Genomic DNA, 18617 nt, shown 5'->3' with positions numbered 1-18617 from the left:
TGCAGCAAAACATTCGTTTGTTCCCAACTCTTCTGAGACACAGACAGAATGGGACACGATTGGGGTGAAGAACATGTAGTTTATACAAAGTTTGAAATCATTTTTAATGTAAAGCAAGAATCTTGGCAACTTACATTCCAACCGGTGGGATGGTTTCATTCGAGTGGGTGGAGGAGAGTTAATGAGCACCTCTTCTGAGGGGCCTTTGGAAAAAAAAAACAATAAAAATATAAAACATTAAACACACTGATATCTTCATCAGTTTGATAACTTGTTCAAGAAAGGGCACAGAAGGGAATGCACTGATGGAACAGGTAACGACGAAAAGATGAAGAATCCAATCGAGGGGAGTTAAACTTGTGATTTATCCTGCGTGGCGATGACCATGTCAATCACTAACCTTCACACCAAAATATTAATTACAATTATCTTCACAATTAAGAACATTCTTCTTCAAAGAAGGAAGTATTAACAGCAATGTCTATAAAAGAACAAGTGGCAAAACTTATTTCAGCTTCACAACACGATCTTGGGGTTTGCTGTGTTCACCCCCAGTGTGTTCACCCCCAGTGTGTTCACCCCAGTGTGTTCACCCCCAGTGTGTTCACCCCCAGTGTCTTCACCCCCAGTGTGTTCACCCCCAGTGTGTTCACCCCCAGTGTGTTCACCCCCAGTGTGTTCACCCCCAGTGTGTTCACCCCAACTGCCGCAAAGTAGTGAAGAGTGCTTACCTGTTGAAGGTCCTGCATGTGGTATGACCCTCAACACTGTGCTGTTTCTGTTGTTGCTTTTGCAGCTCCTCAGTAACATGTTGTTTCTGTTGCTGTTGCAGCCTGTGATCACAATGAGGGTTCTGCTTTTCCTGCAGCCCCTCAACACCGTGCTGCTTCTGTTGTTGCTGTTGTTCATTTCAACCCTGTTGACCCTTAAGACCTTGAGACCCCGTATGACCATTTAAACTCCCGTCGATCATTTGAACCCTCAGACATTTATACCCACAGATCCTTTAGACCTGTTGAGACCCCATAGACAAATTTTTATCCCTTTTTTTCGAGCCCATACGACCTTAACACCCTTTGAACTGCTTTGACCCCTTTAGAACCCTTTAAACACACACCACACAAACATCAAAAGTCTTTTTACAACACAGACTACTCTTTTAAGCAGGTGATGTGCAAACTCTACCCACCCGGAGGTTGGGTCAACTGTGCTAGTAACCTTATCTAATCGAAAACGATTTGGAAAAACTATCAGTAAAATGAAATCAATCTCCTGGAAGTTAGTCAACACAAAATAGAGCCTCACCCCTTCTCCCTTGCGAACTTGGTATTCCTTGTCGTCAATGAGAATCGTCATTGGAACAATCACATTCGCCGTCTCCATCCTCACAATCACATCCATCATCGTCATCATCACAATCACATTCGTCTTCTCCATCCTCACAATCACATTCGTCATCTCCATCCTCACAATCACATCCGTCATCATCATCATCATCACAATCACATTCGTCGTCTCCATCCTCACAATCACATTCATTGTCTCCATCCTCACAATCACATTCGTCGTCTCCATCCTCAAAATCACATTCATTGTCTCCATCCTCACAATCACATTCGTTGTCTCCACTGTCACAGTCACATTCCTCATCGTCGTCATCATCATCTTCCACATCCTTATCCTCCCCATCAGCCTCATCTTCTCCATCCACATTCTTGTCCTTTCTGTGAACACACAAGAATCACCAGAACTTCGTTTGAGAGAACATTTATCTGCATCGTGAAAATGTATCAGAGTACCACCAGATATATAAACTCCAATAACAACATATTCATCAGTTGAGAGGTTCATCGGGATCAGAGTTTGCTGTTCTTAATTGGAAGATCAATCATAAAATGAAGACTTGTGAAGAGCTTTACCGGAGCCGTTTGTTCCTCCATAAATATATCGCCCAAAGCAAGTTGATGATAAATATCACTATGGAGATGATCCCGACAGCATTTTCAAACCTCCCCCATAGCGACACGAGGTCTCCAACGTCCATTGGGCCAAAAAGAGAACCTTCCCCAAAGATCTGTGGACACGGATATAACAAGTTTAATAAATTAATGTTATTTCAATGAAAACAGGAATCAATATCCATCACAATGATCCTTAAATGGGATCATTTCAAACTGAAGTTGAAACCTGACGTTCTGACCACAGGCCCAGCAAACGGATCGAACGATGTAACTTGGTTTCCTTGAAACAAGATTTAAGAATACATTTGTTCACACCGTAATCAAACTGTCATTATTTATTTAATATCACAATCTGCTCCCTTCCGAAAACTTCCTTTTCATACCAATCAATGGGATCTTTAACCCTTTACCCTCTATCCATCAGCGATGGTGTTTCTCTCCGTTTCCCATTTACCTGGTAAGACTTCCTTATTGCACACACTCCAGGACGCACTTGCAGGTGTGCCGGAAACATATTTTCTTGAAATTCTTTGAAAAAATTCAAGAGCATAACAAGGTACGACCACATCGTAGCAGCGAATGCGGCAGAATGGTCTAAATGTTCTCAAAGGTAAACACACAATGCATCCAGACGATGGTCTTTATGACGCTGCAAGCATTGTTGTCATGGTAACCGCATTCGGTACAAAACAAACCCATTTCAGTTTTCATTGTGTCGTCATCCAATTTATAATATGTAATTATATAATGGTATGCCATATTTACGTACAGGGTGGCCTGAAAGTCGTTTTACCCTCCACAGTGAAGCATTCGTTCTTAAACTCTTCATACACAGGTTTTATTGTGCAGTACTGTACTTTTTTTTGTATACCTTGTCGAGGCTCATATGAGAGCGAACACACAAAGCACAGCAAGGGGGTGCACGAGACAAGTCGGGGCAGGAGTGGGAAGGACAAAACAGTGGGGAGCAAAGACATTAGGAGATCTGTAGAAGGGAGAGGGATGGGGCGGGGAACACGGGGTTTTCAAGATGGACATTACAGGGACTTTCAGGAAGGAAAGCGGGGAATTTGAAGGAGGTGGGTTTGGGGTGGATTAATGGGGGTAGAAAAGATCAATGATTTGGATGGGGGATGATAAGAGGTGGTGGTGAACAGCAGTTTTGAAGGCCTGGAGGGAGGAATGGGATTGAACAGAGTGAGGGGGTTTATTTCAAAGGCGGAAAAAAGAGGAACGAAAGAGTGAAGGTGAGCAGTGATTCATGATTTTGGTAGTTTTACCAGAAGGGGGTTGTTAGCGGACCTTCAACGACCTGCGGAAATATGGTGGTGACCAGGCCCGTCGCTATGGGGGGGCATTTGGGTGCAATGCCCCCCATGGCGCATCTGGTGCCCCCCCCCACTTGTACGCCACCCATCTATGCCCTGTTGTACCCTGTGAACAACTTCGTGTTTAAGGACGAGCGCCCACTGTGAACTTGCTGTTTAAGAGTTCACCTTTGTGAACTAAAACCCTTATTCCAGATGTTCAACATGGTGAATAATAAGGCCTTCTTGGATAAACTGTTCTTTAATAATATCCTTCTTTGAATAACAATCAACAGATAAGTGTGTGCTTCCCAGCGCATCTCCAAAAGCAATTGACAAGACGATACAGTCCAAGCCCACAAGATAAAAGATAATAACGCAAACACCAACACCAGCAGCCAAGACCTCGTGTCGAATGTCGATGTTGTGGGTGGTTATATGTATATATCGTGGATCATTTAGTTTTAAGGAATAGCCAATCAGCGTATTCGATATGGAGACCCTGTTGAGCAGGTTACCTGATTGGTTGTAAGTTAGGTATAAATGTAATACAGTCATAATATGATAATATGATAAAGGAAAAGACATAAATTTACATTATTAAAATGAAGTGCACGCGCACCACGTGACCTTCACAACCCATCAACCCTCTGTAGTGTCGTGGTAGCGATGCTTAGCAGGCAGACACGAGCGGGGGAACAGTCGAGCCGGGCTGTGTTGCACAAGCAGGAGCGCGGGCGTACTTTGCCCACCACTCCCCTTTATTACGTACTCAGTACACTCACAAGCCGTGGCCACTACGGCATCACTACAACGCCTCAGGCGGCGCACACTCCTTATATCCCTGGCAGACACGATGCTCACGACGACCACTCCCCCCATCATCCTGCCCTGCCCAGCAGGCCTGCAGGCTATACCACACTCCTCCCTCCTAAAACCATGATTATTAAATGATCACCATCATAATAAGCATAAGTAGCACGAAATATCACGGTATCAAGCAGACAAGGTACAAAAAAGAAGCAGCATAGTATAAAAACACACCACATCATATAATGTGTCGATGCGAGCGAGTGGAGCTGCAACGGCCAGGTTCCGAAGACGGAGGTGCACAAAGCACCCACCAAACTCTGACCGCGTTACCGATATGAAGCAGCAAGGCGAGAAGCACAGCAGCACTACGCAGCAAAAAAAACGCCCCCAGGCGGCTCACGCTTACATGGCCTTTGGCGAGGTCGCGGCGACCTCCCGAGCAAACCTCCCCCGGCACCATCAAACGCCTCCGGCCCACAAGGCGGCACATCCCCCCCAGCCAGACCTGAAGCAGATAAACATTCCGAGGCCGGAAGCTCGCTGTCTGGAAGCAGTGGCGCCAGCGCCAGCCCCGAATGACCTTAGATGGGAGCGCTGAACAGCGCCGCTGACTGGATGCAACCAATGCCCCACAACAACCCACGCACCACAATCAGTTGAGATGCCAACGCCCGCCTAAACGGCCTTGTGCGAACACAGAGAGCTGCGCCCCCGGCGCCCAGCACGTCTGACCTTGCCGAAACCAGAGGTAGGGGTAACGCTGACAAGAGCACCAGCCCTGGCTCCGAGTGGACCTCCGAGACCCACACGGCAGTTAGACGGTAGCAACTCCATTCAAACCACACTTCAACCATAGGCTCGTCATAAATCAATAAGAACATCATTTGAACCATTGCAAACTCATTTTTTCTGTACAGCGTGCTCTTTCGACAAAATCCCTGCACATGACGAAGCAACCACCCGTGGCCTGGGGCAACTGGAGGCTAATAAAACCTCTTTATTCGCCACCACCGCTCCCAAAGCCTCCACATCACATTGACCAGACTGCAAAACCCATCGATTGATCTCCGCCAAACCTATTCCCACACATGAACTGTCGGCATTTATTTCAACAACGTTAAAACGCATCACTCGAGCAATTGAAAACAAATATGCAATGAACAGCAACCCATAACCCACATCACGAGTCCGTCTCTTGGTTGTTGACTCGATGTTGCGACTCGCGACTTCCTTTAATGCCACACGCTCACCGCAACCCGTTGAAGCTGCCCGAACAACACAGGCGCACCTCGCACCATGAACGCAGCCGACGCACGAGAGCTCATCGCGAGAGCTGGCACGGCTCCTGCTGCTTCCGCACCGCACACCACCGTTGCAGGCAGCAACGAACGGCCGCTCCCGTTGCATCGATGTGGCTCCTGCCGCCAGAACCTCGCCCTCGGGTCTCGACGAAAGCATCGAAGAGAGCACCGGCACACCTGGAGGTACGAACTGGAGATCCAGCCCGAGGTGCGCCAGCCAGTCCCGACCCAAAAGGACGGGCCCCTCCCCTCGCACCACAAACACCGTGAGTAGGGCGCTTCGCCCCCGGTAGAGCACCGAGACGTCGGGCGCCGCAAGCGGCGCAATCGCTTCGCCGGTGTACGTGCGCGATGCGAGGGCAGCACGAGTGGACTCAACTCGACACCCGATCAGTGTCCCGCTCACTCCGACCTCCCCTGGCATCGGCCCTGTCACTATCGGACCAACTGAAACCAGGCTCAACATGGGCAGCATCAGTGCCCCGGTCACCTCAACCTCCCCTGCCACTGATCTTGTCACCTCCGGACCAGTTGGAAGCAGGTCTAACACCGGCAGCATCTCCCGCTCCGGGTCGCTGGAATCTCCGTGCCCAGGCTGCAAAACTCGACCCGGGGCGTTACCATGCACGCCATGCACCGAACACCATACCGGCGGTAGTTCTTGACCCGGGATGGAAGGACCGCTTCGCACACCGCCATCTATGACTGTAATGAAGGGCGATGACTCTCGGCAGACACAACGTAGACGTCCTCGAGTGCTCAGACCGCCGTCCGAGTGATTGCATTGCAACGCTCGCCCACGACCCGCGCCGCAGACCGTGTGCGCGGCCGTGCGCGCCTGGCACATCGCGCTGACCTCCGGACCATCTGCTGCGCACCGACCATCGAGACCCCAGATATTCTTCAGAGCTCGCGCGACGTCCAACGCCGCGCCCGTGCCGAAGTGCGTGTCCTCGTTCTTTAGCCGTGGCTTTGCAGAAATCATTCCCCCGATTTGTCATGCCTCAATAAAACGAACACTGAGCGCGACCGTTGCCCACTCGACGTGGCCGAAGTCGACTCCGACGAAGGCGGGCACGCGTCCGCGCGCCGTGCCCCGACTCCCTGTCATGCCTGAGCTGGAACGCGCTGGCGAGCCTCCTGGCTCCGGAGCCTGTGCGCGCGGCGAGCGAACCTGCGACACGCTCTCCGCGATGCGTACTCCTCCGGAACCTCGAACCGCGCGAGGTGCGCTGAGTTACTCGCTGCCACTCTGAACCCAGCCACCACCCTGCACACGCCGATCCGAAGATCCTCGTCAGCCAACTTTAGTGTCATGGGAGCGATGCTTAGCAGGCAGACACGAGTGGGGGAACAGTCGAGCCGGGCTGTGTTGCACAAGCGGGAGCGCGGGCGTACTTTGCCCACCACTCCCCTTTATTACGTACTCAGTACACTCACAAGCCGTGGCGACTACGGCATCACTACGACGCATCAGGCGGCGCGCACTCCTTATATCCCTGGCAGACACGATTCTCACGACGACCACTCCCCCCATCATCATGCCCTGCCCAGCAGGCCCGCAGGCTATACCACACCCTCCATCTTACAAAAGTAATTTTATAATAAAAATTAAAAATATGTGTGTTTGTAATCATGCTTACATTTGAAATGATGCAGATAAAACCTGTTTTTGATGGATGGATCATTTAATAAATAAAACCGTCAACCGTGAAATCTCGCGAGACGTGAGATTAGTGACGCGAGTCACGAGGGACGAGTCACAGAGCACGAGCTCGCAGCAGGAGAAAAGGACGTGGATGATGGATATACGAAAATGGCTCAGAAAAGGAAAAAATGCAACCGACGAAAATGAAGAAGATGATGAAAGACATGTTGTGGGAGGAGTTGGAGGAGGAGGAGGAAAAGACGATCATGTCGATGAAATACCGACAGAAGCTGGCCAACCTGGCCAAGCCAGCAACGTTAGACCTGTACCTGGAGCCCCAGCGCAGACAGCCGGGTTTTCACGCTCGGCGGCGCCTCGTGGTCGGGTGTGACTGTCAAGCCGCTTCCTGATGATCTTGGAAGTGAGAGACCGAATCGAGTTGTTCTACAGCGGTACCCTGGCCATCTGTTGCAGAACAAGAGTCGCTCGTTTGTGTCCTCGTGGTACCAGACTAATGAATGGCTGGAATACAGTGTGCAGACAGATGCAGCATTCTGCTATCCATGTAGGAAGTTTAACACCGCACGTGGCCCAGTGGACTCTACTTTCACAGTGCGAGGCTACCAGAATTGAAAAATGCTGTTGAGAAAGGCAGGGGGTTTCACAAACACGCAACTTCAAAGTAACATTTAACTTGTTTTGAAGTGGAAGGAGAATGAGAGGCGCATCGATTGTGGTGAGGAGATTTCCACACTCCTCAATGCTGACCAGCTACATAGAAACCGGTACTATGTATCTGCTCTTATCGATGTTGTGGGATTTCTCACCGAAAATGAGATAGCTTTTAGAGGGAGCCTTGATAATTTTGAGGATATGTCAAACGGCACAGTGGGCTCTTCCTCTCACTTTTAAACTACACACTCAAAAAAGACACCGAGCTCGCCATAATAAGAGAAAGCAGTCACTGATTTCCTCGAGGTTTGTTGTTGCCTGTACAAATTCTTCAGAAAGCCCACTGTTGCTGCACAGTATAAAGGTGAGCGGTTCAAACGACTTCTTGATCAAAGTTGGACGGGACATTTAGCCACCGTGCCTGTGATCATAGGATTTTTAAGGATATCACATCCTGACTGTCGGAGATTGATGCAGAGCGCGCCTACGGTGCAAAGATGAGGATGGAGGCTGTTGGGCTTTTGCGGGAAGTCTCTGGGCCTGCCTTCATGTTCACTGCTATCTTTGTACAAAAACTGCTGATGTTGTTAGATGGCCCTAACAGACTCTTGCAGGCAGAGGACATGGACTTGCTAACGGGGTTGGAACTGGTGGCGAGTGCTACAGAGTGCGTGAAGAAACTCTGCTCTGAGGATGAGTTCACTGATCTGTGGAACAAGGCCAACGATGCTCGCACTTCTACACCTGCACCACCAAAACGGAGACGCACAATGCATAAGAACTTGGAACAGTTTGTAGTTTTGGAGACTACAGGACAAAACAACGACAATGACAAGACGGAACTGCAGAGGGTTTTTTACAGCGCAATTGACACTGTGCTTGGAGAGATCGCTCAGCGCTTCAGTGAGCGCAACACACAAATCGTCCGTTCACTCGCTGCCTTGAATCCTGAAAATGGTACCTTTTGGATCCCCACTTGCTCCAGCACATCATGACATTAACAAAGTCAACCATCAGTGAAACAGAGTGTGTGGTTGCAAAGCAGTTGATTCGCTCACAGACAGAAAAGCAGCAAACGAGAGATGGACAACACAAAAACTCCTCTCAACATACCACAAAACGCTGGAAGCCATGCCAAGTGTAGTGACTGCTATGAGACTTGGACTAACACTTGGTGCTTCCACTGCCATGTGTGAAAACTCATTCTCAACATTGAGGAATGTCTTCAATGACCATCGACGGTCCATGCGCCATGCACACAAGGCACAACTGGTACGGCTGGCCTTCGAGAGAGACCTCACACGTAAATGCCTGAATGAATGGAAGGAGAAGGTCCTCAGAAGATTCCCCACCGAGACACGTCGCCTGTAGCTCTTCTGACAGTGAGTACAGTGGTATAAAAACTATACGAGGGGTTCAGATTGTGTGTGTGACTGCTGGTGATGCGTGCGTGGTTGTGGTTGCAGTGTGGTTGTGGTCAGCACCCGCCGTGGTCGGCTGCTTTGTACTTCTCATGTTTAAGTTAAATGTTGTGTTTGGTGCTTTGCATATCCCATATCTCGTGCTTTGTGCAGAACCTTACCTCTGTGGAATTGACTGCTTTAAATGTGGACCTTGTGGTGTCTTCAGGCTGGTCGTATTTGCTGTTGATAGTTTAATGTGGTGATCGCAGGTCATAGCCGAGTGTATCTTATTTCAAAGTGCACTGATTCTGTTGCCAACCTCCCCCGTTTAGTCATTGTATCTCTGGTATATTAATTTTCTTATGCCAATTCTTCACAACACCTTGTATAAGTACACCTGAATTGGTGCCAATTGTCTAATCGTTGAATATCTGCATTGTGAATGTGCCAGTTTGTTGCGGCTCTCCTGCATTCGAATAATTTTAGGCAAAAAACATCGGAACATATTAAATCGAGCTGAGATCAATTTGGTTAGTATGCGACGGCAACCTCAGTATAGATGTGTCAATGCTGCATGAATACAATAGTATACCGGGTTATCAAAAATATTAAATATAATAATTGTGCCCCCCACCATCCAGTTCATCTTCTTCTTCTTCTTCCTTTGGCTGCTCCCGTTAAGGGTCGCCACAGCGGATCATCTGTATGATCCGCATTGTGATTTGGCACATGTTTTTTACGCTGGATGCCCTTCCTGACACAACCCTGGTCGCCTCTTACGACACAGGGATATGGTACACCTATTTTAACCGGGGTATACACCGGCCCAGTACACTGGTACTCACTTCACCGACCTCGGAAGGATGACAGGCTGAGTCAACCCCCTGGTGTATTAATTCAGTGGCCGAACGGGGCTTGAAACTCAGGACCTTTTGGATCCCAATCCGCTGCCCTAACCACTGCGCCAACACCAGGCTCCCCCCATCCAGTTCATATGCCCCCCTTAATACTGAGCCCTGGCTATGGGCCTGGTGGTGACAAATCACAGACAGAGGGGGGAGGGCGAGACCAGAGAGGATACAGTAGAATACAGAAAGGCCACTGATCTGGCTGCGGTGAGAGAGTGAGAGACCCAAAGACTTAGCCACATTGCGGGAGATAACAATAATCCTAAATGCCTTGGTTTCCACAGCGTGAAGCTGAGAAAGGTGAGAGGCAGGAGCACCAGCTCAGAGGGGAGAGCAGAACTCCATCAGGCTGTGGAATAAAGCTTTGTAAGTGGTTTGAAGCTCAGGTGGGCCGAGGAAGGACTTTGCACAACAGAGGATTCCCAGTCGGCGACTGGCTTTGGAGGCCAGGTTGAAAATGTGGCTTTCCCAGGAAAGATCATGGCAGATAGTGAGACGAAGAAGCTCAAATGAAAGGACTTCTTCCAGAGGATTGTTGAGAAAGTCGATGGTGGGCGGGGGGGCGGGGTTCCAAATGGTCCTTTCAGAGAGACATCGTGAGAGTGTGAGATTTGTCAGGATCAGTTTGTGGACCTAACAGCTTGGACCAGTTTGTGATTTTATCCAGATCTGCAGAGAGCGAAGAAGCTGCTGCTTGCCACTCTGAGGGATGACAGATGGTACGGCAGAGGGTGGAGTCATCAGCAGAGAGATAAAGAGGATTTTCCAGAGAGTCAGAGATATCATTGAGGAGAGATCTTACAATGTAAATTAATCACTCATTGTGCTCCATCATGCAGATACAATGACTCATTAATTAAAAAGATACTTGATTAAAAAGAGACTTTGCTTTCAAGATATGCATGTGGATGCATCAAGATATTGAGTAGAGGATGAAATATAACACATCTCCAAACACTAGAAGCGATATTTATCTATTCCTGAGACCATATGTTATGTCAGCAAAAACAAGTTCGTCCACTCGCTATGATTGTTTGTGCAAAGAAGAAGAAGAAGAACACGAACTCATCTCATGGTCACAAATTTTGATGAAGAAGATTCTGGAAACGTTTTGGGGCTCTGCCTCAAACTCTGCAACCTCCAATTGGAGAGCTGAACACTGAACAGGCTCCTCCCACCGAGACCGTTGGGAGTTGATGACACATCAGTAGAGAACATCCAATTGGAATTGACTTTGTTGATCGGTGTCTATTGGACTGTTTTTCTTCTTTACCTCATTCACTTTGTGTGAATTTCACCTGAACAGAGCACAACGAAAAGCTTTGTGGTTTTCTTTTTAGTCTGTTTTATGGTGATGTCCTTCAAATGTCCAGACTCACTAATTGTTTTTTTAAATTACACACAATAAAACCTGTACATTAAAAGAGTTTAAAAACGAATGTTTACCTCAAGTGGGATTTGTAAGGGAAAGACCTGAAAAGAGTGTGGATGGGGCAATTAATGGGGTGTGGCCAGCATTAGGGTTGGGTTTAGGAATCGAGCTTTAATGTTTTGATTGGGGTTTCCGCGAAATTGGAATTCAAGAAAATACTGTTGTTGATCAGTGTCAGGTAAATATTCTTTTTTTCGGGACAAATTGACATTTTTTGACAAAAAAGCTATCATTTTTGATTTTACCCTCAATACATTTCACTTTTTTTATAATTATTCTTGTATATCAATATACTGACCATAACTAGAAACAAATAGAATGCAGAAAAACATATATTTACATCTTAAAATATCAATCTTTACAATTTTCTCATTTTCCTCAAAGCCGGGTGGCGGCCATATTGGATTTCCATGATTTCAGGACTTCCCCCCGGAGGATCCCTTAGGACTTTTTTTTCTCTCACTGAGGACATATTCAGGAACCAAAATCTGTTGAGTTTGCTTTTGTTGCAATTTGTGTGAGGTTGACCAAATATTTATGCTAAAATGCCTGTACTATCAAGTCCCTCTACTAATCACAACTTCAGCACCCCTCCCCCTCATGCTTACCTCCTCCGAAACCCTCCCCTCCTCACTTCCACTCTCCTCTCATCCCCATCCTCCTCCCTCTCACCCTCTCCTGGAGTGTATAGTGATGTTTGAGGGGTCGCACTCTCCACTCCCCCCCCCTCGCTCTTCCCTCATTCCAAGCTCCTCCTTCCTCACCCCTCCTCACTCCTCTCTCTCTGTCCTCTCTCTCTCCTTCCTTCCCTCCTCTCCCCTCCCTCCCCTCTGCCCCTCCCTCCATTCTCTCTGCCCCTCCCTCCTCTCCCTCTCCCTTCCTCCTCTCCCTCTCCCTCCTCTCTCTCTCTCCCCCTTCCTCCCTCCTCTCTCCCTCCCTCTTTCTCTCTGACCCTTATTATTCCCATCAGTGAAGTGATGGGTTGTATTTGCTCATTCCTCATGAATGCCTTCTGCTTCTCCTTAATAGCATTCCTGATCTCACTGGTCAACCACCCTGGTCTCTTTCTGCCTCTAGTTTTACACCTCATTGGAATCTACTTCCTCTTCACTCTACACATTTGTTCCTTAAAGGTTTCCCATTTATCTGATGCTGATTGTCCTGTTGTCAGTCTCCCAATCTACATCACCCGATTCTCTCCTCATACCCTCAAGGTTTGCCTTCCTGAAATCTAATAGCCTTACTCTACTATCCTCAACTCTAACTCTTCAAAGAATCCTTGCACACACAATGTTATGGTCACTTGATCCAAAATGTTTCCCAACCTCCAATTCCTTCAACATATTTGGATCGTTACTTAACACTGACTAAAAGAATAATCGTGACTTAAATTTGTTGCTTAAAGCTAACATCGTTTTAGAACTAACATCGTTTTAAATCGTTCTCACACTCTCACTATGTCTCTCTGAAAGGACCGTTTCGAACACCTCCCCCCCCCAACCACTTTCTCAACAATCCTCTGGAAGAAGTCCTTTCTTTCAATCTTCTTGGTCTTACTATCTGCCATGATCTTTCCTGGGAAACCCACATTTCAAACCTCGCCTCCAAAGCCAGTCGCCGACTGGGAATCCTCCGTCGTGCAAAGTCCTTCCTCGGCCCACCTGTGCTCCTTACCACTTACAAAGTTTTCATCCACAGCCTGATGGAGTACTGCTCTCCCCTCTGGGCTGGTGCTCCTGCCTCCCGCCTTTCTCGGCTTCATGCTGTGGAAACCAAGGCATTTCGGATCATTGGCATCTCTCGTAATGAGGCTGAGTCTTTGGGCCTCTCACTCTCTCACCGCAGGTTGATCGGTGGTCTTTCTGTCTTCCACCGTCTCCTCTCCAGCCTCACCTCCACCACCCCTGCTCTCTCTGTGATTTGTCCCCACCACATTTCCACAAGGCGCTCAAGGTCCGCCAACAACCCCCTTCTGGTAAAACTACCAAAATCACGAATCACTGCTCACCTTCACTCTTTCCTTCCTCTTTTTTTTTCCCGCCTTTGGAATAAACTCTCTCACTCTATTCATTCCAATTCTTCCCTCCTGGCCTTCAAAACAGCTGTTCACCACCACCTCTTATCATCCCCCATCCAAATCCTCAATCTTTTCGACCCCAGTTAATCCACCCCAATCCCACCTCCTTCAAAGTCCCTGCTTTCCTTCCTGAAAGTCCCTGTAATGTCCATCTTGTATTCCCCATGTTCCCTGCCCCATCCCTCTCCCTTCCACAGATCTCCTGTCTCTGTTCCCCACTGTTTTGTCCCTCCCACTCCCTCCCCTCTTGTCTCATGCCCCCTTGCTGTGCGTTGTGTGTTAGCTCTCACACGAGCCTCGACAAGGTATACAAATTTTTTGTTTTTATCATTGAACCTTTATTATTACTTTTTTTGAAATGAAGTACTGTACTGCAAAATTCGAGGTTCTTGGAAGTATGATGAAGGTGATTTGTATTATACAGTGTTCAAATATATGATTAAATTTGAATAAAGGTTCAAAGGCAAATAAATAAATCAATAAATAATTGGGGTTTTACCACCATTGTACCAGTGTCTATGACAGCATTCTAACACATGTCATGAGTTATTTGTGGCTGTTGTTTATATCCTTCATAATGGCCTTAAAAACAGTAAGTTTCCTCTGGAATGATTTTTCAATGTTGTTTGACTGTCAGGCAGGAAAAAAAAAACAATCTCACTCCTCTCTGCACATGTACGATTGGGACAAATTCAGAGACAAAGTACAGTGAAACTAGACTTATCTTTATATTCGTGTTCCAATTTGTGTTCAAAATTATAACGTGCAATTTAAATAAGTTGTTCCTTTGTCATAAACTGATAAGCCAGACAGACAGACAGACAGACAGACAGACAGACAGACAGACAGACAGAGACATGCACCAATTTATTAACCCCGCTTTTCGCTTTGCGTGCATGGAGTAATATTGACAGCTCAGGGAAGCCATTATCACGCAGAATGGCTTTGTTGTGTTCAATTTCCGCAGTGAGGTCGCACGGTGAGCAGGTGGCCAAGGCTCTATCCACAAGGTCGGTGATGAGAGCAATCTTATAATGTGTGTGAGACTCAATGAGTCCCACCGTGTATACTGCCCAGTGAAGGTAATCTTGTGACATATGGTAGTCAATAATAATCTGATTTCTCAACTAGTATGTCGAGAAAAGGGAGTGCTTTCAATTGCTCCATCTCAAAGGTGAATTCGAGCGCAAGCTGGAATGTGTCAGGATATGCAAGGATGTCCATGTACGCATCAGCAGAATATAATTTTTTTTATCTAAAAAATGTATCTCATACACTTATTGAAAATACACACCAAGTTATGACATTTGTGGTTAAATCATAGAAGGCGCACTTCTCGTGCAAACAGACAAATGTTAGCGAGCACCTGATCAATTGGGCATACTATTGCTATGCCATCCAATTGAGCTTGTATGGTGTCATTAACAACTTGGGCACTCAGTAGAGCACACGGATCTGGATTCAGACCTGAACTAAAATTTCATCGGCGTGTTCTTGTCACCGAACCAACTCATCCACCCAGTTTCGTCCGAATTAGTCCATAACTTTTTGAGATATCGTGTTGTATATCATTTTATCCCCATCACTCAATGGTGAAGAATCACTAAAAAAAATTCTGATCACACACACACACACACACACACACACACACACACACACACACACACACACACACACACACACACACACACACACACACACACACACTCACACTCACACACACACACACATACACACACATACATACACATACATATACACACACACACACACACACACACACACACACACACACACACACACACACACACACACACACACACACACACACACGCATTTAAAGGCCATTTTCCCTGCTAAAGCGGGGGTTAGCCTTGCGGGCCCCATGATAATCTTCTCCACTTTACCCTGTTTTCTGCATCTCCCCTTCTTAATCCCCTTGCCCACATTTCCTCTTCCACCACATTTAGCCAAGTTTTTCTCGGTCTTCCCCGTCCTCTACTTCCGGCTACACTCATTTCCAACACTCCTCTCACCCAGTCACTTTCATCCTTCCTCAACACATGACCCAACCATCTCAACCTGTTTCTCTTCACAACCTCCATCACAGACTCTATTCCCATCATCTTCCGCAAGTCATCATTGTCATCCTCTCTCTCGACGATACTCCACACATCCACCGAACCATTCGCATTTCCACCCTTTCCAGCCTTTGTTGCTGCTCCATGTTCAGTACCCATGTCTCACTCCCATAAATCATCGTACTCCTCACACATGAAGCATACACCTTTCCCTTCAGCTTCAACGACACTCCCCTCTTCGTCAGCACGCCACTCAGTTCCCGAAACTTCTTCTATGCACATCTCACTCTAGCAACCATCGAAGAGTCTGATCCACCTTCTCCATTCAGCATGTCTCCGAGATAGCAAAATGTTTTCACCCCTTCCAGCTTCACACCATCTCCAAGATCCAACTCAACAATTCCTTCATCTGCTGCTCCCTCGATGCACACCTTACACTTGAATGAAGCTGCCACACTGGTTAATGACCCTCTCACCCCACTACATTTTCGATGAACCCATTCAGCACACATTGTACACTGAATGGAGTTCACTCCAACACCCTTCCTGCACACAGCACACGGCCACTTCCCAGTCCTTTCCACCTCACCACATGCTTTACCACTTGCCATCACCTTCGTCTTTCCGATATTCACCTTCAAACCTTTTGCCTCCATACATTCCTTCCACTTGTTCATCTTCTCCTTCAGTCCATCCATACTCTCTGCAATCAACACCAGATCATCTCCATACAGCAGCTCCCACGGTAAACCCTCCTTTACCCTCCGAGCCAGCACCTCCATCACAACTACAAATAGAAGTGGACTTAGTACCAACCCCTGGTGCACTCCTACCCTCACCTCAAACTCACCACTGTTCCCATCCTTCGTCCTTACAGCTGTGCGTGCTCTCTCATACATGGCCATCACTACTCTGTTCAACCATTCCTCCACTCCTAACTTCCTCAATGCCCATGCCATAACTTCGTGTGGAACCCTATCAAATGCTTTCTCCAGATCAACAAACCAAAAAACAACTTCTTCCTCTTCTCCATGTACTTCTCCTGAAACTGCCTTACAATAAAAATTGCATCTGTCGTTCCTCTTCCTGGCATAAATCCAAATTGCATTTCGTCAATCTTCACCTTCTTCCTTATCCTTTTCTCCAACACCCTTTCCAATACCTTCATTCCATGCTCCAATAACTTTATTGCTCTATAGGAGCCACAGTCCAGAGGGTCACCTTTCCCCTTGCACAGAGGGACGAGGGTACTCAGTTCCCAACCCAGATCTTCACCAAAATACGCGAAATCCCAATTTTTTTTTAAATCTGTCCGCAACTTTTTAAGATATCTTGTTCACAAGTAGACAGACAGGGGTGAAAATATAACCCCCATCCATCTTCGGTGGCAGAGGTAATAAACTCAACTGTGCACGTTGCTGTGTTCACGAGTTCCACATAGACCGACTCGGAAATCGACGGAGGTTCGAGATTGCTGTGTTATAGCGATGCTGCATAAATACGGATGGCTTCCTTTTGTATCTTGTATATAAAGTTGTATTGTCTGTCTGTCTGTCTATCAATAGAATCGGCCCCACCAGTAGTTACCCAATCATATTTCAGACTGTTGGAATCCTCTTGGCAAATGGAGATGGAAGAAAACATTTTCTAACCAACAAGGTAGGGGGTTCAGGGTGGGAGGAAGACCCCAATTCTCTCAATGTAAATGTGTATCCTTTTCGACCACCCAGTGGTAGGCAGTATATTACAAATCATCACATAGCAAAACTCCAAATTACTTCTGCACAAAGTGCTGGTCTGTTTGCTGGAAAAATATAAAGCAGCTCATTCCACTGACATGATTTGTGACAGTCAAGTTACAGGTCGTTTACAACCAGTTAGCACATGTGAAAACCAAAGCAAGATCCATCCATTGGGACCATACTCTGGAAAGAGCATCATTGCTGCCAAAGCAGTCTCCTGGGCTATTGGGCACAATCCTGGACAGGTCACCACTCTGACAAAGGATACTCAAATGGCTCAATCATCCCAGCAAGCCAGTACTCATTTTGCCAACCTCACAATGATGACAAGCTGAGTCAATCCCACGTGGTATTAATTCAACAGCCAAGCAGAATTTGAACTCAGGACCCGAGGATCCCAAACCTGCCACCTTAACCATTTAGCCAACAGCAGGCATCAAACCAAGATGCTTCCCCAAAAAATTGTGATTTTGCGTTCGGACAGCATTGGCTCAACAACTGAGGATGTGCAGAAAACAGTTGCACTGATTGGTTTCAGATTGTGACCCGAGAACGCAGTGTGGCATGTTGAAACGTACCAATCATAATTTATCTATCTATAATTCCAGCAATCTCTGTGTGTCTGTTTGTGTGTGACCGCTGTTTCTCGACAACCAATGGTCCAATCTAACTGAAACTTGCCAGGTATATTGCTGGTGACCTGAGGATGTGCCTTTTCAAGGTTTGATATTAATTGGACAAGTGGTTCCCAAGTTATGGCCATTTATTTACCAAACCAATGACAGGACACGTTGCTGCGTAGGCGTGGCGACCCATCGCCGCCTTCTGGCTTGTCTGTCTGTTTGTCTGTCTGTTTATTGCCAAGAGGTCACAATTTTAAACGATCTTCCCGAAACTTCACCACATGGTCGAGTTTGTCATAAGGAAGAAGCCTATTGTTTTTGAGGTCAAAAGGTCAACACAGGCCAAAGATCAACAACTTCGGTGAGAGTTCTAAAATCCTCAATTTTCATCCGATTGACTTGAAATTTTAAGAGGATTTATATTTCAGGTCACTGAATCTCCCTAACTTACCTCAGGAGTTTTAAGGTGCAACTCACTTTGTCTACCAACAGGGCAAACATGATGACCAAGGAACTTTCCAAAGAAATCAGACAGAAAGTGGTGGAGAAGCACTGTTCAGGAGAGGGTTATAAGAAGATTTCAAAGTCACTCATTATCCCTTTGAGTATGGTGAAATCGATCATGAAGAAGTGAAAGATATATCATACT

This window comes from Eptatretus burgeri, chromosome 9, assembly GCF_056783735.1.
Source record: "Eptatretus burgeri isolate ZD-2024b chromosome 9, Ebu_testis_v1, whole genome shotgun sequence".
NCBI lineage: Eukaryota > Metazoa > Chordata > Myxini > Myxiniformes > Myxinidae > Eptatretus > Eptatretus burgeri.
The sequence above is the reverse complement of the archived record's forward strand: the minus strand, read 5'-3'. Positions refer to the sequence as shown.